Genomic DNA, 25,193 nt, shown 5'->3' on the forward strand with positions numbered 1-25,193 from the left:
AAAAAGTTTTGAGATAATGTGATATGAGTAGTTTGTCACTTTGTTTTAGAAATATTTTCTCTAGTCTGTGCCTTGCATTTTCATTAGACAGAGAGAGAGAGAGAGAGAGAGAGAGAGAGAGAGAGAGAGAGAAAGACAGAGACAGAGACAGAGGCAGAGACAGAGAGATATGGAGACAATATTTTTAATTTTAGTCCATTGAAAGTATTTTGGATTGTTTTCTCAGATTATGATTCCAAATCCATTGCTACCAAGATGCTTTCCTAACGTTCCTTCAAAATGTTTTAGTCTCCGGTGCTTCAATCATTCTGAGCAAATCTGTAGAACCATCCAGAAGGGAAAGTTAAAAGCCTTGGTTTGCTTTGCCTTTGTGTTTTTTGTATTTTCTAGGACCATGTGTGTGTGTGTGTGTGTGTGTGTGTGTGTGTGTGTGTGTGTGTGTGTGTGTGTGATGTATATGCATTGACTGTCCTTAGAAACTCTGCAAAAAATAAATTAGCCGTGTATGTGTGTGAATAACTTTCTTTCTTCTATTAACCTGTCATTATGCCAATATGAGTGTGAAATATTTGTTACTGGAGGTTACAAGGCAGCCTTGAAATCAGGTTGTGAAATCCATTTTTTTTTTCGGAGCTGGGGACCGAACCCAGGGCCTTGCGCTTTCTAGGCAAGCGCTCTACCGCTGAGCTAAATCCCCAACCCCTCAATTTTGTTTTAATATATGAAAGTACTCTTTAATATTATAGATATTAATTTGTATTCTAATATTAGAATTAGTTTATCAATATATATTGCAAAAATATTCTGTCATAGTCATGAGTTTATTTTGCGTCTAGAAATGAAAATGGGAAGAATACAAAACAGAAATCTTGAGTCTTCTAATTCATGATCATCACATCTCACTTTTCTAACCATTTTTTTAATAGTTTTCAGCAATTAAGTATTGAAAGCTTATTCATTCCTAATTATTTTACCCTGGCTGAACTAGAGATTGGTATATCTTTTTAGTTTAGTGTTTTTCTTTAGTTTTTGTGGTTTTGCACACAGAGTTGCATGATGTGGCTCAAACTAGTCTTGAACTCTTGAATTTCTTAATCATTATAAATACTTAGCCTACAAACAAGGATCTCCAAAAATAGCTTATTTTATTCCTTTAGTTTCTTTCTTGGCACATGGAATTATATTGATTTATAATACAAACTTGATTTCATACTTGTTCAAAATTTGTGTGATTTTTATTATGCTTTTTGAATTAACTAAGATTTTCTATGTGCATATCAAATCCTTTCTTTCTGAACATGTTAAGACAATCATATTTATTTTTTAAATCTTTAAGTGTGGATAAAAATAGAATGACTTTAAAATCTTAATCAAATTAAATTTTGGTGTGATTAATTTTTCTGGGTTAGACTATGTTATTTATTATATTACTTCTTAAATATATTACTATATGAAATCTCTTAAAATTGGTTATTTTTGGTACTTAGTTCATGAACAGAGATGGTTCTAGTTTTCTTTTTTCTTTATTATTCTTTAATCATTTTTAACAGTCCAGTCATCTGCTTCCTATTCTATCTCTGACAGTTCCTCATCCCATACCTTCTCCCCCTGTCTCCAAGAGGATGTTCCCAGCCCCCACCCCCACCCCACTAGACCTCCCTACTCCTTAGATCCTCAAGTCTCTTGAAAGTTAGGTGTATCATCTTCTCTCACTGAAGTCAGATCAGGTAGTCCTCTACTGTATATGTGTTGGTGGGGGTCTCATGTCAGCTGGTGTAGGCTGCCTGGTTGGTGGCTCAGGGATTCAGAGATCTCAGGGGTTCAGGTTAGTTGAGATTGCTGATCTTCCTATGGAGTTGCCCTCCTCCTCAGCTTCTTCCAGCCTTTCCCTAGTTCCACTTCAGGAGCCAAGCTTCTGTCCATTGGTTGGGTGTAAGTATCTGCATCTGACTCTTTCAGCTGCTCGTTGGCCCTTTTGGAAGGCAGCCATGCAAGGCTCCTGTCTGTAAGCACACCACAGCGTCAGTAACCGTGTCAGGCCTTGGGGCCTTCTATTGAGATTGATCCTAATTTTGACCTGTCACTGGATCCCCTTTCCCTCATTAAAACTGTTATTTTTTCAGATTTTTCTTATCAAGTGAGTACATGTTTCACAAAATCAGTTATTAAATATTCTATTCTCTTTTGTTTGCCAGAGAGGTCAATGTGATGTAACATCTATTTCTCACCTTGACTATTTCACTGAATTTTCTAGGAAAACTTTGGGTGGCAAAATTTCCTTCACAGGCATATTTTACAATGAATGTGCTGTTTATAATACACATATTTCAGCTTAGTATTGGCAGCTTGTGTCATTTAAGGACATTTTCCATATGAGTTGAGTGTCCAGAGTTTTGTCCTCAAGATTAGTGATAAAATCCCCTCATTACCAAATACAAAGTCTGTAAAATCTGCAGGAATTCTTTCTCATCTCTATATTGATATCTTTCTTTCCCTCTTTATAGTCCTGTACACAGGATAAGCATATTTATAGGCTCTTCAAGAGGAGCAGCCTTGGATTTCATAGATCTTCTCTGTTGTTTATCTGTCCTCTTTGCTGCTCCTCATTCTTTGAGAGAAATTTGCTTCTCTTACACTGATCGCTGCTACTTGCTTTAGATTTATTCTATGCTTCTTCTTTTGGTTGTTATATTAAAAGTTTAGGTAATTTCTTCTGAGCATTTTCTACTTTTGTCTCTTGCCATCTTTTCTTGCTGTCCTCTCCTTCTTCCCATTTGAGCCTTTCCACCCATTTAGTCAGTCTCCTTTGAAAATTTTCCTCAATATAATACTTTAATTAATTTACCTAATTAATTTAGGTAGTGTACCCTGACTACACTAGCTTCCCATCCCTCTCAGATCTATTCTCCTACCCTTGCACCCATGTTCAAATGTGCCAAGTCCAGTTTTTGTTTCCCAAATACTCACTGGAGCAGAGTCAAACTCCCAGTGACCATCACCTTAAAGATAAATGAGTCTTTCCAGAGGCCATTTTGATGGCCATGATCTGTGCTGCCCCTTTTAACTTTAAAGTGCACATGTTTCTTTTAATTTGAGCTGTTTGTATTTCTTATCATTTGCTTATAGTGGTGCAAAGAACACATGTAAATTTTATATCAGACTTTGGGTGTTTTTAATACAGCCAGCCCAGTATTATGTATGATCTTAACAGGTCCCTGAATTCTGCTTGCCAGATTATTACTGAGATTTCTTTTTGGCATCATGCTGATTGGAAAAATTTGTTTTCTTCTTTTGTGTTGCCTTATCCAGTTTTTGTATTAGATTAATATTGGTTTTATATTATAAGCTTGGTAATGTTCTTTACTTTTCTGGTTTTTATAATATTTCAAGAGACATCTCAGAGATCACCACAGTAGATTTTCTTCTCCTGATGGTCACTGTTTCAGTCCAATTCCTCTCTAATGTCTGACAAATCATCATTCTTTATAAAGTTCTTTGATTATTTATGTCTCCCAGTTAGAATGGCAAAACTATGTCGTTTTTATATCACAGTTGAAAGTAGAAAATGTGGTGTGTTATTATTTTAAATAAATATGTAATTATAGTGCTGATTGTTTAAAGTAATTAAACATTGGAGAAATTATATGTCTGTCATAATGTTTTTCAAATTCAAGTATCATCTAAAATCTCTTCTTTAATCTATGTTACAGAGATGATGAAAAAACCTGGATGATGTCTTCAACAATGTTTTTATACAATTCAAAAGTCAACAAATATCAAGTCTCTGATCTCTTGAAACCTTCATTCTACCAGTGAGATAAAAGTATCCCATAAATTCAACACTAACTTATAGTTATGTATGCAGTAAAAGAGTAGAAGAGTTTATTACCAAAAGTGGTATGGATGAGGGGAGGGTACCATTTTATCTAGTATGATGAGTAAAACTTCTATATTGAGGGCTGGGGGACTAAATGATCATATGAACATATGTGATCCTATTTAATAACCAAGGAGAAAAGAGTCAAGAAAACATTTTCAAGACAAAAATAGTACCAGTGCTTTTGAAAAACAGGGAAAATGAAGCGGAGCAGAATTAAGTATAAACAAACTTTTAAAATAATACCACAGAGAAGAGAATGTGCTAAATTGCATAAATTGTTTTAGGCTGTGGTTTATGCCTTTAGAATTGCTGTCTCAATAATATTATATAGAGTCAATCCTAAGAGACAAAAATGGAAACAAATTCAAAAGTCACTTAGGAAGCTGATGGAATATTCAAGCTGTGACATTCTGGTGGTTTGGCTCTGATATTAAGTAGCTTAAAGCTATATTTTGAGGGCATAGCCAAGAAGGTAGGTGAATTTGATGGGACAGAATAATCATTGTTTGAAGAACAGAGATGAATTAAGGACTTTTTTCAGGCTGTTCTGTTAACAGTGGGCTTCTTTATAGATCATGTTACTGAGATGGAGACTCTGAGAGAACCAGGTCCAGAAAGAAGTTCCAGATAAGTTTCTTCCCCAGGTGGAATTACCCAGTAACTAATAGACTATGTGGTTCACAGAGAATAACTTATGATCAGAAATAAAGTCTCATTCTTTTGGCACTCCATAATTTCATTCTCTTTCATTTGATGGCACATTTCTACTTAGAAAATGTTAAGTTTGCATCTCTCTGGATTCCAGTTGTCAACCATTTGAAGGTCTAATGAGACCCTCAGGCTTCCAGGTTTTAACTAAACAGAGGCAGGAATGGTGGATGAGTGACAGGACATAGTGAGCTGGGGTACCAATATGCTAAGAGGTATTGGAAATTTCCCAAAAGAGTTTCAGGAAGGATGATTATAAGCAAAGGCAAGCAATATATAAAACAGGTTAGCTGTTGAGGTGAAAGAGGACAGCTAGAAAAGAGAATGACAGAGGAAATGCGTGGAGTGTTTACGTTTAGTTCCTGTCTAATGTGCAAAAACAGAGGCCTGGGGTTTGTCACTGTGGCTTGTTAGTTTATTTTTATGTATGTTTTTTTAAGTTTCAGTCAGAATTCTACACTATTATGCAAAATGTATTCATCTCTCATTACTATCATTATGATTTAACTTACTATGTTAGTTAAAATTACATGTTAAAATCACCTAGAAAGTTTCTTCTCACATTGGCAGTGATATTTCTCTCTGAAGAAAAAAAATCTAATTTGGCAGAGTTGGCAAAACAGGAAACACAGGAAGGACCTTGATAGGGAAGTGGGGGACCGGGGCAGTACAATGGGACAACTGACAGTTGGAGGAAGTTGGGTGATGAGTTGAGGGGATCTTTCTATCTAATTTCATGAGATTTTAGGTAGATTTAAATTAGCACAAGTAAGCAGATCATTCCAAACAATCATTTTACTGTGGCTTAAGTCCATTGCAGAAACTGTTTATTTCCTTTACTTTGAGGAAGAAAAGCATAAAGGGTGCTATAGGTTGAAACAGTGACTCCTAAAATTCTGTTATAGAAAGTTACAGGGTGTTGTTATTTGGTTGGTTTGGTATTTTTGTTTTGCTGCTTTCTTGATGCTCTAAGAACCTGATACCTGAGTCCAGCCTTGGTGAGAAGAGATCTCCTGGCTCTTATTTCTAAACACTAATGTTAGCTCCTCTTCCTTAGAGAAAAACCCAAGCTCTAAAATATTATATATTGCCATATAGCTTTATACTGGCTGGGATTGAAAAGGTATAGTAAGTTTGTAACCCAGGATGAGTGAATGCACTCCACAATGACTTATGTATTTGACTAGTTAAAAAAATGGGATAACGGGCCTTAAATTAGTGTCATTTTATAGATGAACCAATGACAAATAGACCTTCCATAACCTGTGTTCACTGCATTATAATTTACTCATAAAAAAGATTTCTAGCATACTTAGAGAATATATGATAATGTTTTTTAAAATGAGGTAATTGTTACCTATATCAAAAGTTTTATAATTCATTTTTTAAAGTACCAAATAATTCAGAGGAATGCAATCCTATAATTGTTGTATAATTACCTATATGCAAACCTACAATCCTATAATCATACTACTGCCCTTTAAAGTCAACATTGCTGTGATGGGACTCACTCTTCCTCATTCTCTATCTCCACAATCAGGCCCTTCTCTATGAATGGTGAAAAGAGGAAAAGACAGTTTGGAAGGAAAACCAGTAAGTGAAGGGGTAAGACAACAGATCTTGGCAGTGGAAGATGGTCCTCCTCAAGTGCCAGAAAACATTCTTTGGGATCTTATCCTCAGCAATATTCCTCTGAACCCAGGGCTGTTACATACTAACATTGAAATTTTGGAATAATAGTTCCATTTCTCCATTCCATAGTTTGATATGGACCCAGTGGAAAACTAGACACTTGAAAATGACATATGGATATCAAAATATTGTTATTACTACTTTTAAAGCTAAATACGAAATTGTATTAGATGATGCATGCTCTTCCAATTCTAGCAATGCTTTTTCTCTGTCAAGGGAAAATTTAGATTGCCAGATTTGGCAAAATAAGAAACACAGGAAGGACCTAGATGGGAAAGTAGGGCATGGGTACAGAGTAGAATAAAAGCAGAGTCATGAATGAAGATTGAAGCCTCTAATCCAGGATATTAAGTGCAAGACAACAGGAGAAAACCATAAAATAATGCCTATCTTGGGTGCCAAAATTAAACAGTAATGTGTATTGTTTGTGTTAATCCATAGTTGTACTTTGCTTTGATAAATAATAAGTAGTACATTTATGTAAAGGTTCTGTTAGCCATTAGGGATAGAGAGGACCAAGACAAGCTTAAGATTCAAAAGTATTATGTGAATACCATATAATAATTAACTACATGCATAAATATAAAATGACAATAACATGAAATTAAATGTCATTCATACTCAACACTCAAACAATCACATTTAATTTTATAAATACATACAGTTGTATACTAATATATATGAAAAAGTATATCTTTAAATTGTTGAATTTGGAAAGTATCGTTTTGGATTTTCTGCCTTGGTATTGAAGCCTCTTTTATGAATGAAAACTCCTGAAAAGAAACTGCATCATCGGAAACTGATCAACCGGATAGAATTTCACCATCGCAGAGAGTTTAGAAGGTAACAGACTCAAGTGCTAGTAAACTTACTTGGGCTAGTTCTACCCCTTCGGGAACAGCCATTTCTTGACGACCTCTGTGGCAGAACTAACATACAAATATGTATCTATTAACAGCAAATAACTTGCTTCCGCCTACCCAAAGGTTCAGATAGCATCTTGGACCTAGAGAAAACTTTTTCTAACTTGATGCATCTGCATTTCTTTGTTGTAGCCACTAGTGCATTTTTTAAGTTACTAAATCAGAACTTTTTAATTTTTTAATATTAATTTTATTTATGAGTACACTGTGGCAGCATTTACACACACCAGAAGAGGGCATCAGATCACATTACAGATGGTTGTGAGTCACCATGTGGTTGCTGGGAATTGAACTCAGGACCTCTGGAAGAGCAGTAAGTTCTCTTAACCGCTGAGCCATCTCTCTAGGCCAACTTTTAATTTTTAATTAATTAATTACATATTAAATGCTGCTCTACCTCCCAGTCCCCTCACATAGAGTTCCTCCACCATCCTTCTTCCCCTTTACCTCTGAGAGGGCACCCTCATCTCCCCCAAGCCTGGTAATCATGTATCTACAAGATAAGATGCATCCTGTCCCACTACGGCCAGTTATAGCAGACCTCTGCTACATATGTGCTGGAGCCTCAGACCAGCCCATGTGTGCTTTTGGTTAGAGGCTCAATTTCTGAAAGTTCCCATGCTTTCAGGTTAGTTGACACCGTTGGTCTTCCTGTGAGGTTGCCATCTTCTTGGGGGCCTTCAATTCTTTCTCTAGCTTGTCTATAAGGGTTTCCAACCTCCATCTATTGTTAGTCTCTGGGTATCTGCATCTGAATCAGTCAGCTGCTGGTAGAGCCTCTCAAAGGGCTCCTATGCTAGGCTAATGTTTGCAAGCATAACATAGCATCATTCATAGTTCCCGCCCCTGGGATGTTTCTCAAAATGGGTAGGTCATTAGTTGGCCATTCTTTAATCTTTGCATTGATTCCTGGGAGCCTCCCTTATCCTGTGTCTCTGGGACTTCATAGAGAATTCCTCAACCCCTGACTCCCAGCAGCTGCATATTTCTATTCATTAACCTGGCCATCTGGCCTCTCTTCTGTTTCTCCCCATACCTGATTATGCCCCCCCCCCCGTTCTCCTAACTTTGCCCTCACCCACTCAGATCCTTCCCTTTGCCTATCATGACTATTTTATTCCCCCTTCTCAGTGGGATCAAGCATCCTCACTTGGGCCTTACTTTTGTGGATGCATCATGGGTATACAGAATCATTTTGCTAATATTCTCTTATCAGTGAATACATACCATGCATGTTGTTTTGGGTTACCACACTTAAGATGATATTTTCTTATTCCATATGCCTGTGAAATTCATGATGTCCTTGTTTTTTATACCTGAGTAGTAATTTATTGTGTAGATGTACCACATTTTCTGTATCCATTATTCAGTTGAGGGACATCTGGGTTGTTTCCAGTTTGTAGCTATTATGAATAAAGCTGTTATGAACATAGTGGAGCATGTGTCCTTAGGGTATGGTCGAGCATCCTTTGGGTATATGCCCAGAAGCAGTATAGCTCAGTTTTCAAGTAGAACTATTTCCAATTTTCTAAAAACTACTAGATAAATTTCCTTAGTGGTTGTACAATATTGCACTCTCACCAGCCATGGAGGAGTGTTCCCCCTGCTGCACATCCTTGCCAGCATGTGCTGTCCCTTGAGATTTTGATCCTAGCAATTCTGACTAGTGTGAGGTGGAATTTCAGGGTCATTATGATTCACATTTCCCTGATGACTAAGGATGTTGAACATTTCTTTAATTGCTTCTCCCATTCAATATTTCTCTGTTTAAAATTCTCTGTTTAGTTCTGTACCCCATTTTTGATTGTGTTATTTGCCCCCCCCCCAATGTATTTTAAACTTTCCTTGATTTATTACTTTGTTCATTGAAACTCTGAAACTGTTTCTTTTTTTGGGATATGAAATTTGGAATCACCTAAATTTGTGTTCCCAGGCTATGGTCACTCAAAATGAGTCCAGAATAAACTAACCCTTATTCTGTTTAAGATGAGAGCTATGGTTTTTGCATCGATACTGGAAAGCAGTGACCACAAGCTGTGCCCTACCATAACCTTAGCAGGTTCAGTCAGATGCTTACCAAGTTGTGTTTCATGTGACTCTTCTTTATCGTAATAGATTCCGTAATAACTAAGGACCCAACCATCAACCAGGTATAGTCATGTAGGAGACTTAATTGTACTGGATAGTGCTATTGTGCTTCTGTTTGTTCTATGTTTCATTTACTCCTGCTACTAACTGCTACCTAGGACCAAGCCTGGAAATGGTATTAGATCGTGCCTATTGACATATAGAGGAGGTAAAATAGTATAATATCACAAAATTATAGAATTATTGTGTAACATATAAGTAGAACACATACTAGTGGGTTGAAAGGCCAGTGGGAAGGTCACAGAAATAATGCATTTAATCAGGAGGACTGTGGTTTCCTTGAGATCCAGACTTCAATGGGTCACACTTTGAACATTTTGGTGACTGAAGCCTAATTGCTTAGTCTGAATAGCATGGATTCAGGTAGATCCTGATTCTGAAGCCTGATGAGAGATGAACATCAGATGTGTCAACAAATACCAGCACACAGAGGAGAGAAGAGTATCTAGAGAACTGCAAACTGCATCCAAGGTAACAGTCCAATGTATGATCAAAGAACTTAAGGTTCAGAAAGGAACCTGAGGCAGCACAAAACAAACATTTTCCTAAATGTCTGTGTCCTAGAGAAGAGGAAAGTAAACATCTTCTCTTGAGTAGAAGTATCCTTTATCATGAATGGGGAAACACTGTTGATCTCATTTGACCAAAAAAAAAAAAAAAAAAAAAAAAAAAAAAAAAAAAACAGGTAAAACATACATAAGCTGAATTAAAAAACCAATAATGTAAAAAAATGTAAAAAAAACAAAAAAAACCAATAATGTTCAAAACACCAATAATGTTCACAAGTGTTAGAATCATTCTTTTGATATTTATTATTCAGATGTTTGTTCCTGGCCATAACAGTCTAGAGTCCCATACTTACTGCCTCAATTACTTCATTTATCCAACTTTGATGATATTACAGTTGTGTCTACATCACTGTTAATACTATATTCTATTTTTAAGAAAGCTACAAGCAAGTGACAGAATGTAACCATTTCACTTACAAAATTTGTGCTCGATACAGTAATAAATTAAATATATTACAGGCCCTTTTCTTCTCCATAAATCTAGATTCCTATCCTGAGTACATTAATCACGTCGTTGTCTTTCCTGAAACAAAACATGACTTTGAATCACTAAACTAAAGCCAATAATCCAAAAGTCAAATTATGAGTCTGAAGGTTATTGATAGTTACCTCTTCTCTATGTGATTTTCTCCTGGGAAGCATCCATCTAAAGTAAAACAAGCATCACTTCTTGCCACTTAAAGGTTAGGTCATTTACCAAGTGGATTGGAGCTCAAAATATAAAGCCGTAAAGAATCCTCTAACAAGGAGACTGCCATCACTGAATTTGCTTGCATGATGAATGTCCTCAGGCTGCGTGCTGAAAAAAAACAAGAACTTCAGTGATAGGTAAAAATGAATCAATGAATATCCCAGCCAAAGGAATAACATTCTAAACCCACAGCAGACAATGTACATGAATCTACCCTATGGACAACTTATTAAGTCTTCTAACAATACTGGTTTAAAGAAATATGCATTCCTCCCACCAAACTCTAAACTCTATTCTCTACCAGATTTTTTTTGTATGGAGATTGAGTGGATCCTTAACAAAGCTACTTAAAATAAGAAGATCAAACAAATAAATAGAAGATAAGTAAAATATATGTATTCCAAATGTAAACTCTCTTCCTTTGTTCATTTACCACTTAAATTTGAAAATCATTCTATGGTTGATTATTAAATGATAACAACAATTAATATGTTGGGGATTTTTTACCTGATATTATTTCTTTAAATGGATAGTGGGTGTTCAGTACTCCTTCCACATAAGCATTTACTATGAGACAATCATAATAGGGCACAAAGTAGACAACAGTTCTATCATTGTGGAACTGATTTTTCAGATAAAAAAATAAAACATAACCAACATAACACAAGGGTTTCATGACTTATTAAGTGTGGTTTAGTAGTCTGAAAAAAATTCTCCAAATAAAGGCAAGTAGCTTGTAGTTTTAAGTGAGGTATCAATGGAAGGCTTCATCAAAAACAGATGCTATAGTTTACACAAATTTGGGAAGCCCAAGAAATTAGCTGAGTGGATTGTGGACTTTATTCACTAAAGTAGAATCTACTATAAAGACTGCAGCAAATCATAGGGAGGAAGCGTGAACCATGTCTGGGGTATAATGATACCTAGTCTTAGCATCCACATTTTGTTGGAGTCTGTCACTGAATCTTAGCAAGAATCCACACAACAAGAAAATGAAACAAGCAGAACAAGACGAGATTTCATGTCCAGTTCCTGCCTTTCTACGACCTCTGGATGGACAATGTCCTGATGCATTTCTTTGGCTCTTCTGAATGAAATACTCCTGAATGTTAGAACGATGAGGCTACCAAAATCCACTCAAATTATCCAAAATACCTGTTCAAAAGTCAAAGCACTTACAGAAACTACATTGCAGATACATTTGATAAAGTTTAGGAAGTTAAGGTAATATTCCAAGTTCAATTGGAAGCCACAACTGCAAGTGTGAAAAATGAATACAGAGATTTGCACATACATGCAAGAGACATGATCTATCCCTGAACTACATTCATTGTGCTCTTCTACGAAGTTCTAACACCAGGATTCAGCAAGGTATTAGCTGTAACCCCTATGACACCATTTAAAGGCCAGTTTCTCATGAAAAATAGTTCATCAATATTTTGGTAATAAAGGTTTCCTCGACTTGAAAATAATAACTTATTATTGAGTGGATATTTATTTCTTCATAATCATGTTATTTATGTTATATTCAAGGAGGTGTAAAGGCACCATAGCAATAATTGAAATGAAGAGATTTGAAGGCAGGTACAAACTTTAGTACCAGAGTTCCACTGGCCCTGTAGGACAACATCATTAATCCTGTGAGGAACCAGTGGAGAAGGGGGCTTCCTGAACGTATCTATACTTGTTATAAGCCCAGACATGCTGACTTAAATTCTATGTAACAGAGCACCTTTTAATGTAAAAGAAGTACATGGGTTTTGAAACTATATATTTAACAAAGAACTCTCTCATTTAAATCTTAACAACAAAATCCCTTGACTCCATTGTCAAAATATTTTTAGTGGCATTGAAATGAAAACTGTCTTCCTCAACTTTCAATGTGCGTCTCTTACCTTACCTTAATTCTGCTGGGACATAACAGGTAAATACCTATAACAACTATCTTACCTGACTCCCAGTTGGACTACTAAAGAGACATGTTCTCAAACAAGTTCTGAGAATCAAATTTAGCTCTAGAATTTAATCCATTTTCTTCTTGTGCAGAGGCATATATACCTGTTAGCATTTAAATAAGTTCACCCTAATTTAAAGTTTGCACATTGAAGTCACAGCTAATTATAACCATATTTTGAGCATAATTTGACTTTGTCTTCCCTCCCTTTCATTGCTAGAGAGAAACAGAGAAACCTACATTTAAAACAAAAAAACATAACTTTGCCCTAATTGTCTTCTATATTTACTTCTCTCCTTCGAGTAGATTTCTTTCCCTCTGGCTTGAGAAATTCTACATTTTTAGAAGACAGGGTAAATTGTGAACTGGTTCCACAGAATTTACTGGCATAATTAGAATTAGTGAGGAAAAAAGTATAGAAAGAGAATATTATTTCAAAAAGTTCCCTGTGTAAAATTTTTTAAAATTTAATATATGATGATAAACGCTTAATATTTTCAAATCCAATATTTTGTGGTGATGAGTGAGTAGTTGTTTTTCTTTTCTTTTCTAGGTTAAGCTCAAGGGCACATACATGTAAATCATGTATTTTATGCCTAATCTACATCTCCAGCCTAAGAAACTTTTAATTTCAATATTCAATATTGTCACTTTCTCTCTAGGTGTCATATATTATGTAAGTGAACCTTAAAACTCTACTCTGCCTAGTATTATTTCATTGTTTTCAGAGTGGTTTTTAGACTGCTTTTTAACAATACAGCCATAATGTTTATAGCCACCTTTTGAAAATGCATTCAGAAACTGTGTTTAAAAACACCCACGTATGCCACTGGGAGTTTTATCTTGGCCAAACACCAATATGCAGGTTTGAAAGAATATCCTCAACAAGAATTGAATTATAAAGCTGTAAGTATTATCCTAAAATTATGTTCTATCCTTCTTGTGCTTTCAGATACACTACAATAGTTTCAATAAATCCAGAAAATAAAAAGGCATTTGACCCTCTGAGTTCTTAGAGAATATCTATGTATTGTCTACTGCCATAATGTATATGTTTCAACCAAAATATGAGTGCCACTGTTACACCCTTAAGATTAATGCAGGACAGGTTAAACTGGCAGAGCCTCTTCCAGTGTGTGAAAGATAGGTCTCAGCCGGGAGGCTTCCAAGTCAAATCCTCTGGGTCTTGTTTCCAAACCTCATAATAGATTGAGCAATAGGAACTTACCTTAAACTCTAGGAGGCATTCAAGGTCAACAGCAATAGCCTATATTGTATGAGGAGTCTCTTGGACCTCCATGACTAACAACTCAAAGGTTGTGGTATTGCAACCCAAGTGTAAAAAGTTCATTCGAACTTTATATGTGTATGTGTATGGGTAGGAGTATATGTATATGAATATATATGTGAATATGAATATGCATTTGTATATGTGTATTTGTATGCGTATATATAGACATAGTCTTATATAATACCATCTTCTCCCCGTATCCTTTTCTTACTTCCCTTTAGCCACCCAATTAAAGTCCCCTCTTGAATTTTCACCTGTCTTCCTGTCCCAAATCACTGTTTTGTTCTATAAAATTCAGTGATAATTAGAAATCTCAAGGCAAAATTTCATTTTACCTAGCAAATAAGCAAGCTTAAACATGCCAGGATTGCCACCAATTTTTAAAATGTATTAATTTTCTTGATTATGTAACTAAACAAATGCATCTACAAACAATTACAGCTTTAATATTTGCTTCTTGCTGAGACAACCTAGGAGTTCATTAAAAAAAAACATAGCTATATTGAATTTGGTTGTCCCAGAAGAATTTGAAATGTTTTTGTTCCTATGACATTTTTCTTTGGTAGTATAGTATTTTGTAATGCTGCTCGCATAATACTTTAATTATGAGGAATTAGCAAATTTCTGCAACCATTTTCAGATGTTTCTAGCATTGTTAGCCATTCAAAGTTTGGGTAGATATTCAGCTTCGGAAGAGTAATATATGTATAAAATGAGTCCCATGTTCCAGAGTTGCTCTCAGTAATAAAAGCTAGTTATTTCCTAAGGTGCCTGTAGTACTACAACAAGCTCAGTTAGCATTTCTTATGTGAGAACAAACAAGCCTAAATCAAGTGTTTGAAATAGAATCCATGTGTACAGAACAGTGTGACCTTTCTCCCTTGTTATTATTTTCTAAAGTATACACTATAGAAAAGTTCACCCATGCATATTTCATTATGAGCTATAAGTTATTTAGAGAGAACTTACTCTGTCTATAAGAGAATGGGAATAGGTTGTAGAAAAATGTAATGTCTTTTGCATAAGGAACCTACGTATCCACAGACTATGCTGCCCACATGGGTTACTAGAAGCACTCTCCTCACAGATACCAACAGAAAACTCCATATCCAAAGCCATCATTTTATGTTTCCTGGATCTTGTGCGTCTTTCATGCTTGAAACTGCCATTTGACATTTCGAGACCATTTATTTTGTGAGTAGATGTTAGAGGATATAAATGGATAAAGTAGGAATCTCTGTCCTATCAAAAACAAAAGCTGAATCCTTAGTTTCTGCCTGAGAATAATTGGCAAGAAAATGCCTAGCATTACCCCTGGTGCTGGGAATGATGGGTAATAATGCAGCACAATGCTTTATTATTGCTGCTATTCTTTTAACTTTGCAAAAGGCAAGCATCCCCACAGCTGCAGTTACAGAGAACATTCCCTGCTTCGTTGCCCAGTACTGAGCCGAGCTGTGCTCACCTCTTAAATTGGATAGGGATATGATATTTTTCTTTCAATAATAGCACAAGAAAATCACCAGACTGACTTCTATAACAGGGCATAGGTGATTAACTCATTGACCATAATGAAAATTCTAGACAGTGAGGTCAGAAAATAAGACAATTACCATCAGGTCACTATCCATTTTCCCCAGATTAGTAGACTTATGGCACTTATGATTTTTGCATTGATATGCATATTTTATGTTTTTGATACATTAAATTAAAAATTCACATTGTAATCATAAAGTGAACTCTTTAAAACATGCCTAGAGCCATTTTAAAACTCATCCCATTGGCAGGAATTAATCCCACAACAATGATGCTATGTTGTGCTTATACACAGGAACCTAGCAAAGCAGCCTCTGAGAGGTGTTACCTAGCAGCTGGCTGAGACACATAAACATTGGACAGAAGTCGAGGACCCCTATGGAAGAGTTAGGGGAAGGATAGAAAGCCCTCAAGGAGATGGCAAGCCCACAGGAAGGCCAACAATGTCAACCAGAGCTCCCAGAGACAGAACCACCAACCAAAGGGCAAATAGGGTTGATTTGAGACCCCTGGCATATATGTAGTAGGACTGTCAAGTCTCAGTAGGAGACAATGCACTTAATTCTCCAGCATCTTGATGCAGCAGGATGGGGGATATGTGGGTGGGGGTGAGAGGGATGGCCTCCTAAATGCGAAGGGGAGAAGAAATGGGGGAGAAAATCTCTGAGGAGGGACTGGGAGGGAGCAGCATTTGGAATGTAGATAGATAGATAGATAGATAGATAGATAGATAGATAGATAATTTTAAAAAAATAAAAAATAGAAATAAAAAAGAATATGCCTGGAAGTTGCATAACATGTCATTTCCTATGTCCTAGTGAAGGGATTCCCATGCATTTGATTTAATAACAACCCTAAGTGACCATGAAATGGCTTCATAGTTTGTCACCAAGTCTGATGTTTAATCTCTAAAACTCACACTGTGGTAGAAGAGAACTGACTCACTCAAGTTGTCCTGACTGTTGCACACATGCTGTGTGTGTTACATTTTCATACAGGCACACACACACACATACACACACACACACACACACACACACACACACACACACACAGAGAGAGAGAGAGAGAGAGAGAGAGAGAGAGAGAGAGAGAGAGATAAAACACATTTAAAAATAGCTTTCAATAACAATTCTAAAAGAGATGCCCAGGCATGGAAAATCTATCTTTAAAATTCATTGAAGGTAGAAAATATTCATTTTAAGAGAGCACTTTCTGTCCAATTTTGTATTTTGCTAAAATGATTTTTTTCTAATATAGGAAGTGCTCTATTTTGACATTTATCTCCTCCTCCTCCTCCTCCTCCTCCTCCTCCTCCTCCTCCTCCACCTCCTCCTCCTCCTCTTCCTCATTCCTTCTACTTCTTCTTTAATCTCCTTTGTACATTCCAGTCATTATTCCTCTCCCATTCTTCTTCCCATTCCTCCCTACCTGTTTCCAAGACAATGTCTCCATACCTCCACAACCCCCTTCACCCCCCACCAGGCCTCCCATTCCCTGGGGCCTCAAGTCTCTCAAGTGTTTGCTGCCTCTTCTCTTACTCACTGAGTCCAGACCAGACAGTCCTCTGCTGTATATGTGTCAGGGGCCTCAGACCAGTTAGTACATGCTGCCTGGTTGATAAAACATTTTTAGAGACTTGGCCAAACAGTGGCAAACTTTGTATTGATTGGTGAGGACATATGAGAGGTATATGCTGCAGCTATAGTGAAGATTTGCATGTATAAAAGTTGATAAAATGCTCAAATTCCTACCAAAATCTGTAAATAAATAATGTTTTATACGAAAATTTCTTCAATTTTTGTTGAAATCCAGTAATTTAGGAGTTAGAGATATGGTAGAAATAAACTATGTTAACAGGACTCTGAAGTGATAACATTTGTACCGATTCATTGTTGCTGAGTCATGATTAATCTCTCTTTTTTAGCCAGTCATTAATAATTTTAAAAATATTACTCATACAATTTTCCAGTGTTCTTAGGAGAGTATGGAAGATGGAAAGAGAAAAATGAGGCATTTTTTCTCCATAATAATAGTTCAACTTGAAAGCAGGGTCATTTTATAAACTAAAGTAGTATTTTTTAGTTGTGTGTGTGTGTGTGTGTGTGTGTGTGTGTGTGTGTGAGAGAGAGAGAGAGAGAGAGAGAGAGAGAGCACTGTTTTAATTAAAAGATTATTGCTGCACTTTCTCTTTTCCTTTTTTGATATTTTCTTTTATTGAAAATAAATTTTTGGTACACAAATCCCAAAGTGGAGAGAGCGAGACTCTCAGAAATGCGAACAATCTTGAGAGCTCAGAGGAGACAACTACTTCTGCTAACATTCCTGGCCCAAGAGAAACCAGCCTAGTGCCCTCTGTGCTCCCTGTCTGGGCACAGGAACCTGGAAGTAGTTAGGGGCAAGACCCTTTCTGTTTCTGACTGGATCCAGGGCAGAAAACCAGTTGCTAGAAGCACTGACACACTTGAGAGAAGAGGTAAGACCAAATCTTTTGCTCTGAGCAACTTGCTTGAAAGCCTCGGGGCACACAAATCCAGTAGCAGTCTGGGACAGGACCCTTTAGGTCCTGCCCACAGAGCTGACCTGGTCCCACAGATCATTGTACCCAGATTCGACTGGAAGAAAACAGGAATGCTGACAAGCAGGTTTACAGGAGGATCAATCCACTGTTAGAGACAGCAAGACAAGCTACCACCAGAGACAATCTGATGGCAAGAGGTAAGCATAGGAACCTAAGCAACAGAAACCAAGACTACTTGGTATCATCAGAGCCCAGTTCTCCCAACAAAAGCAAATACTGAATATCCAAATACACCAGAAAAGCAAGATTTGGATTTAAAAATCACATCTCATGATATTGATAGAGGATGTTAAGAAGGGCATAAATAACTCCTTTAAAGCAATACAGGAGAACACATGTAAACAGGTAGAAGGCCTTAAAGAGGAAACATAAAAATCCCATAAAGAATTACAGGAAAACACAAGCAAAGAGGTGAATGAATTGAACAAAACCATTCAGGATTTAAAAATGGAAATATAAATAATAAAGAAAGCACAAAGGGAGACAATGCTGGAGATAGAAAAGAGATTAGGAGTCATAGACTCAAGCATCAACAACAGAATACAAGAGATAGGAGAATCTCAGAAGCAGAAGATACTGTAGAAAACTTTGATATAACTATCAAAGAAAAGGTAAAACACAAAAAGCTCCTAACCCCAAGCATTCAAGATATCTAGGACAATGAAAATATTAAACCTAAAGATAATAGATATAGAAGAGAGCAAAGACTCCCAGCTTAAAGGAACAATAAATATATTCAACAAAATCATAGAAGAAAACTTGGCTAACCGAAAGAAGAGATGCCCAAAACCATATAAGATTCCTACAGAACTCCAAATAGATTGGACCAGAAAAGAAATTCCTCCCACCACATAGTAGTCAAAACATCAAATGTACAAAAAAAGAAAGAATATTAAAAGCAGTAAGGGAAAAATGTCAAGTAACATATAAAGGCAGACCTATCAGAATTATGCTACAAATCTCACCAGAGACTATGAAAGCAAGAAGATCCTGGCCAAATGTCATACAGATCCTAAGAGAACACAAATGCCAGGCCAGGCTACTATTCTGAGCAAAATTCTCAGTTAACATAGACAGAGAAACCAAGATATTTCATGACAAAATGAAATTTACATGAAATCTTTCCACAAATCCAGTCATAAAAAGGATAATAGATTGAAAACTACAACACAAGGAAGAAAATTATATCCTCAAAAACGCAATAAAGTAATCTTGCAAAGAACCTAAGAGAGTCACACAAAAATAATTCCACCTCTAAAAACAAAAATAACAGGAAACAACAATCACTATTCCTTATTATCTCTTAACATCATTCGAATCAATTCCCCAATAAAAAGGCATAGACTAACAGATTGGATACCTAAAGAGGACCTGGCATTTTGCTTCACACAAGAAACAGAACTCAGTGGAAAAAGACGGTCACTACATCAGAGTAAAAGGCTAGAAAACAATTTTCCAAGCAAATGGTCTCAAGAAACAAGCTGGATTAGCCATTCTATTATCCAGTAAAATCGACTTTCAACCAAAATTTATCAAAAAAGATAAGAAAGGACACTTCATAATCAGGAAAGGAAAAATTCACCAACATGAACTCTCAATCCTAACTATTTATAGTCCCAACACAAGGGCACCACATTCATAAAAGAAACCTTACTAAAGCTCAAAGCACACATTGCACCTCACACAATAATAGTAGGAGATTTCAACACCCCACTCTCATCAATGGACAGATCATGGAAACAGAAATGAAAGAGAGAAATAGAGAAACTAACAGAAGTTATGAAACAATTGGACTTAACAGAAATTTATAGAGCATTCCATCCTAAAACAAAAGGATAGTCCTTATTCTCAGCACCTCATGGTACCTTCTCCAAAATTGACCATATAATCGGTCACAAAACAGGCCTCAACAGATACAGGAAGATAGAAATAGTCTCATGCATCCTATCAGATAACCACAGACTAAGGCTGATCTTCAGTAACAACAAAAACAACAGGAAGCCCAAATACACATGGACGTTGAGCAATGTTCTACTCAATGATAACTTGGTAAAGGAAGAAATAAAGAAATTAAAGACTTTTTAGAATTTAATGAAATGAAGGCACAACATACCCAAACTTATGGGACACAATGAAAGTGGTGCTAAGAGGGAAACTCATAGTTCTGAGTGCCTTCAAAAGTAACTGGAGAGAGGATACATTAGTAAGTTGACAGTACACCAAAAGACTCTATAGCAAAAAGAAGCAAATGTACCCAAGAGGAATAAATGGCAGGAAATAATCAAACTCAGGGCCTAAATCAATCAGGAGAAACAAAAAGAACTATACAAAGAATTAACAAAACCAGGAGATGGTTCATTGTGAAAATCAACAAGATAGATAAACTCTTAGCCAGACTAACCATAGGGTACAGAGTGTGATTCCAAATGAATAAAATCAGAAAGGAAAAGGGAGACATAACAACCGAATCTGAAGAAATTAAAAAAATCATCAGATCCTGCTACAAAAACCCATATCCAACAAAACTGGAAAATATGGATGAAATGGACAATTTTCTAGACAGATACCAGAGACCAAAGTTAAATCAAAACAATCCCATAACACCTAAAGAAATAGAAACAGTCATTAAAACTCTCCCAAACAATAAAAACCCAGGACCAGATGGGTGTAGTGCAGAATTCTCTCATATCTTCATAGAAGACCTTATATCAATAATCTCCAAACTATTCCACAAAATAGAAATAGAAGGAACACTACCCAATTCCTTCTATGAAGTCACAATAACACTTATTCTTAAACCATACAGAGATACAAAAAAGAAAGAGAACTTCAAACCAATTTCCCTTATGAATATTGAAACAAAATATTCAATACAATTCTCACAAACCAAATCCAAGAACACATCAAAATGATCATCCATCATGATCAAGTAGGCTTCATGCCAGGGATGCAGGGATGGTACAATATACAGAAATCCATCAATGTAATCCACTATGTAAACAAACTCAAAGAAAAAACACATGATCATCTCAGTAGATGCTGAGAAAGCATTTGACAAAAGTCAACACCCATTATAAGTCTTCAAAAAGTCAGAAATTCATGGCCTATCTTTAATCATAGTTAAGGTAATAGGCAGCAAACCAGTAGCTGAGCTCAAACTAAGTGGAGAGAAACTTGAAGCAATCCCGCTAAGATCAGGTACTAGACACGGCTGCCCACTCTCCCTATTTATTCAATATAATACTCAGAGTTCTATCCATAGCAATCAGACAACAAAAGAGGTCAAAGAGATAGGAATTCGAAAGACAGAGGTCATGTGCACTGCAATATGATAGTATACTTAAGTGACCCCAAAATTTCCAACAGAGAACTATGAAGCCTGATAAACAACTTCAGCAAAGTGGCTGGGTATAAAATTAACTCAAACAAACAGTAGCCTTCCTCTACTCAAAGGATAAACGGGCTGAGAAAGAAACTTGAGGAATGACTTCCTGAACAATAGTCATAAATAACATAATATACCTCAGAGTGATTCTCACCAAGCAAGTGAACTATGTATAGAACAAGAAATTCAAGTCTCTGAAGAAAAAAATTGAAGATCTCAGAAGATGAAAAGACTTCCCATGCTTATGGATTGGAAGGATTAATATAAGGAAAATGACCATTTGGCCAAAAGCAATCTACAGATTCAATGCAATCCCCATCAAAATTCCAACTCAGTTCTTCATAGATTTAGAAACAGCAATTTGCAAATTCATTTGGAATAACAAAAAAACCAGGAGAGCGAAACTATCCTCAACAATAAAAGAACTTCTGGGAGAATCACCTTCCTTGACTTCAAGCAGTATTACAGATCGATAGTGATAAAAACTGTATGGTATTGGTACAGAGACAGGCAGGTAGATGAGTGGAACAGAATTGAAGACCCAGACATGAACTCACACACCTATTGCCACTTGATCTTTGACAAAGGAGCTAAAATCATCCAGTGGAAGAAAGATAGCATTTTCAACAAGTAGTGCTTGTTCAACTGGAGGTCAGCATGTAGAAGAATGCAAATCAGTCCATTCTTATCATGCTACGCAAAGCTTCAGTACAAGTGGATCAAGGGCACATAAAACCAGACACACTCAAACTAATAGAAGAAAAAGTGGGGAAGAGCCTTGAACAAATGGGCACTGGGGAAATTTTCATGAACAAAACACCAATGGCTTATGCTCTAAAATCAAGAATTGACAAGTGGGACCTGATAAAACTGCAAAGCTTCTGTAAGGAAAAGGACACTGTCATTAGGACAAAATGACAACCAACAGATTGGAAAAAGATCTTTACCAAACTTACATACAATGGAAGGCTAATATCCAATATATATGACGAACTCAAGAAGTTAGACTCCAGAGAGTCAAATAAACCTATTTAAAAATGGGGCACCGAGGTAAACAAAACATTCTCAGCTGAGGAATATCAAATGTCTGAGAAGTACCTAAAGAAATGTTCAACATCTTTAGTCATCAGGGAAATGCAAATCAAAACAACCATGAGATTTCACCTTACACCAGTCAGAATGACTAAGATCAAAAGGTGACAGCAGAAGCTGGGGAGGATGTGGAGAAAGAGGAACACTCCTCCATTGTTGGTGGGATTGCAAGCTGGTACAACCACTCTGGAAATCAGTCTGAGGTTCCTCAGAAAATGGACATTGTACTACCTGAAGAGCCAGCTATACCACTCCTGGTCATATACCTAAACAATGCTGGGACACATGCTCCACAATGTTCATAGAAGCCTTATTTATAATAGCCAGAAGCTGGAAAGAACCCAGATGCCCTTCAACAGGGAATGGATACAGAAAATGTGGTACATCTACACAATGGAATACTATTCAGCTATCAAAAACACTGACTTCATGAAATTCATAGGCAAAGTGATTGAACTAGAAAATATCATGCTGAGTGGGATAACCAATCACAAACAAACCAACCAAGAAACAAACCAAAAAATATATAAATAAACCACACAGACACATGATATGCACGCACTGATAAGTGGATATTAGCCCAAAAGCTCTGATTACCCAAGATACAATCTACAGATCACATGAAGTTCAAGAAAGATAGCCAAAGTGAGGATGCTTTAGTCCTTCTTTAAAGGGGGGACAAAATATTCATTGGAGGAGATATGGAGACAAAGTTTGGAGCAGAACCTGAAGGAATGGCCATTCCAAGCCTACCCGACCTGGGTTCCAGCCCATATATATATATATATATATATATATATATATATATATATATATATATATATATATATATATATATATATATATATACAGCTACCAAACCTAGAAAATATTGAAGCCAAGAAATGCATGCTGTCAGGAGCCTCATATAGCTGTCTTCTGAGAGTATCAGCTTGAGTGTGTCAAATGCAGAGGTGAATGCTAGCAGCAAATGATTGAACTGAGAACTGTGTCCCCATTGGAGGAGTTAGAGAAGGAATTGCTGGAGCAGAAGGGCTTGCAACCCCATAAGAACAACAATACCAACCAACGAGAACTCCCAAGGACTGAACCACTACCCAAAGAGTACACATGGAGAGACCTATGGCTCCAGCTGCACATGTAGCAGAGTATTGCCTCATTCGGCACCAATGGGAGGAGAAACCCTTGGTCTTGCCAGGGCTGGACACCCCAGTATAGGGTAATGTCAGGGCGGGGAGGCAGAAAGGGAGGGTGTTTGGGGAGGAGAACACCCTTATAGAAGAACGGAGAGGTGAATGGAATAGGAATCTCATGGAGGGGACACCAGGAAAGGGAATAACATCTGAAATGTAAATTTAAAATATCCAATAAAAAAGAATTCTTTTCTCATACAATACATTCCGTCTTGTCTCCCTCTACTTTCCCCAGTTCCCCCCCCCCCCCCCCCCGCTCCTCTTGCTTCCAGATTCATTCCTTTTCTGTCTCTCCTTAGAAAAGAACAGGCTTCCTAGGGACAACAACCAAGAATGACAGGATAAAATATAATAAGATGAAGTAAAATCTATCCTATTGAATTTGGACATGCCAATCCAACAGGATAAAATAATGCCAACAGGAGGCACAAGTGTCAGAGACCCAGTAGTTCTTATTATCCTAATGTACTCCATACCCCCTGGCTCTTACAATATTTCCGTCTCCTCCATGAGATTCCCTGAGCTCTGAGTAGCATCATTTGGTGGAGTAGTCCAATTTATGCTGCTCTAGGATTCTGCATATGTTCCCATCTGATGCCTGAGGAAGCCTCTCTGATGATTAGTGAAAAAGCTATTTATCAATGACTACAGCAGAATGTCATTAGGAATTATTTTTTGTTTGTTAGATGTATTTGTATTTGTTTGTTTTACCTAAATTTTACCCTAGTAAAACTCTGGGCTATCTAGTATCTGGTTCTTTGTTACATAAGCAGTGAAGGGCACAGGCTTCTTGTCATGGAGTGGGCATTAAGTCAACTCAGATATTACTTCTACATATTCTGTGCCACCATTGCCCTAGCATATTTTATAGAGATGAAAAATTGTAGGTCAGAGGTTTTGACAAGACAGATTGTAGGTCAAAGTTTTTACAGCTGGTTTGGTGTCCACATTTCACTTTCAGTAGCTTCCAGAAAACCTTCCTACCTTAAAGAGACTAGAACATAGAGGTGAAGGCCTCATGTAGGCACCAGTTTGACTTCTTTATATTTAATGACTTATGTGGGTGTTGTTGTTGGCCATTGTCAGTTTGTAGAGAGCAACCTTTTGTCTAGGTGACAGTCTGGGTTGCTTGAGGATTTCCATGGGAATCCCTTGTATGACACTCAATTGAATATAAACTAATCACACACTGGATGCCTTGTGTGGCTACAAGAGATATCCAGTTTAAACGTGGCATCTCCTTTTAGTAGCAAGCCTCATTAGAACCATCTTTATAGATTCTACAGGAGCTTTCCACAATGCTATGTTTCCATGCCAGCACCACCCCTCCCATTATAATTCCAGCTATGCCTCCCTACACTCCATCATCCCTCCATGCCATATCACCCCCACAACAGCCAAGCTACAATCTGCAGACCCAGAGACATTCCACAAAGAGGAAGGGGGTCAGGAGAATGAATGTATTTCTCTGGAAGGGGAAAATGGAATATATTTTTATGGGTGGATTTGAGGCAGGTGGGAATAGGAGCAAGGGAGAGCATCAAAAGGAG

At 36.9% G+C, this 25,193-nt stretch overlaps 1 long non-coding RNA gene across 3 annotated transcripts in view; it reads right to left on the reverse strand.

Annotated features, from left to right (window-relative positions):
* Positions 1 to 25,193, reverse strand: part of LOC103691446 (uncharacterized) — a 275,993-nt gene that overhangs the window by 66,700 nt on the left and 184,100 nt on the right. For 2 of the 3 annotated variants that reach the window (XR_015673883.1, XR_015673884.1), the window contains one exon: positions 10,530 to 10,719. This is a non-coding gene — a long non-coding RNA (uncharacterized LOC103691446). Of the gene's footprint in view, positions 1 to 10,139; positions 10,444 to 10,529; positions 10,720 to 25,193 lie in introns of those variants that run through there. The other variant, XR_015673882.1, reaches the window with a different exon arrangement.

This window comes from Rattus norvegicus, chromosome 2 (genome assembly GCF_021556685.1).
Source record: "Rattus norvegicus strain SHRSP/BbbUtx chromosome 2, alternate assembly SHRSP_T2T, whole genome shotgun sequence".
Classification (NCBI taxonomy): domain Eukaryota; kingdom Metazoa; phylum Chordata; class Mammalia; order Rodentia; family Muridae; genus Rattus; species Rattus norvegicus.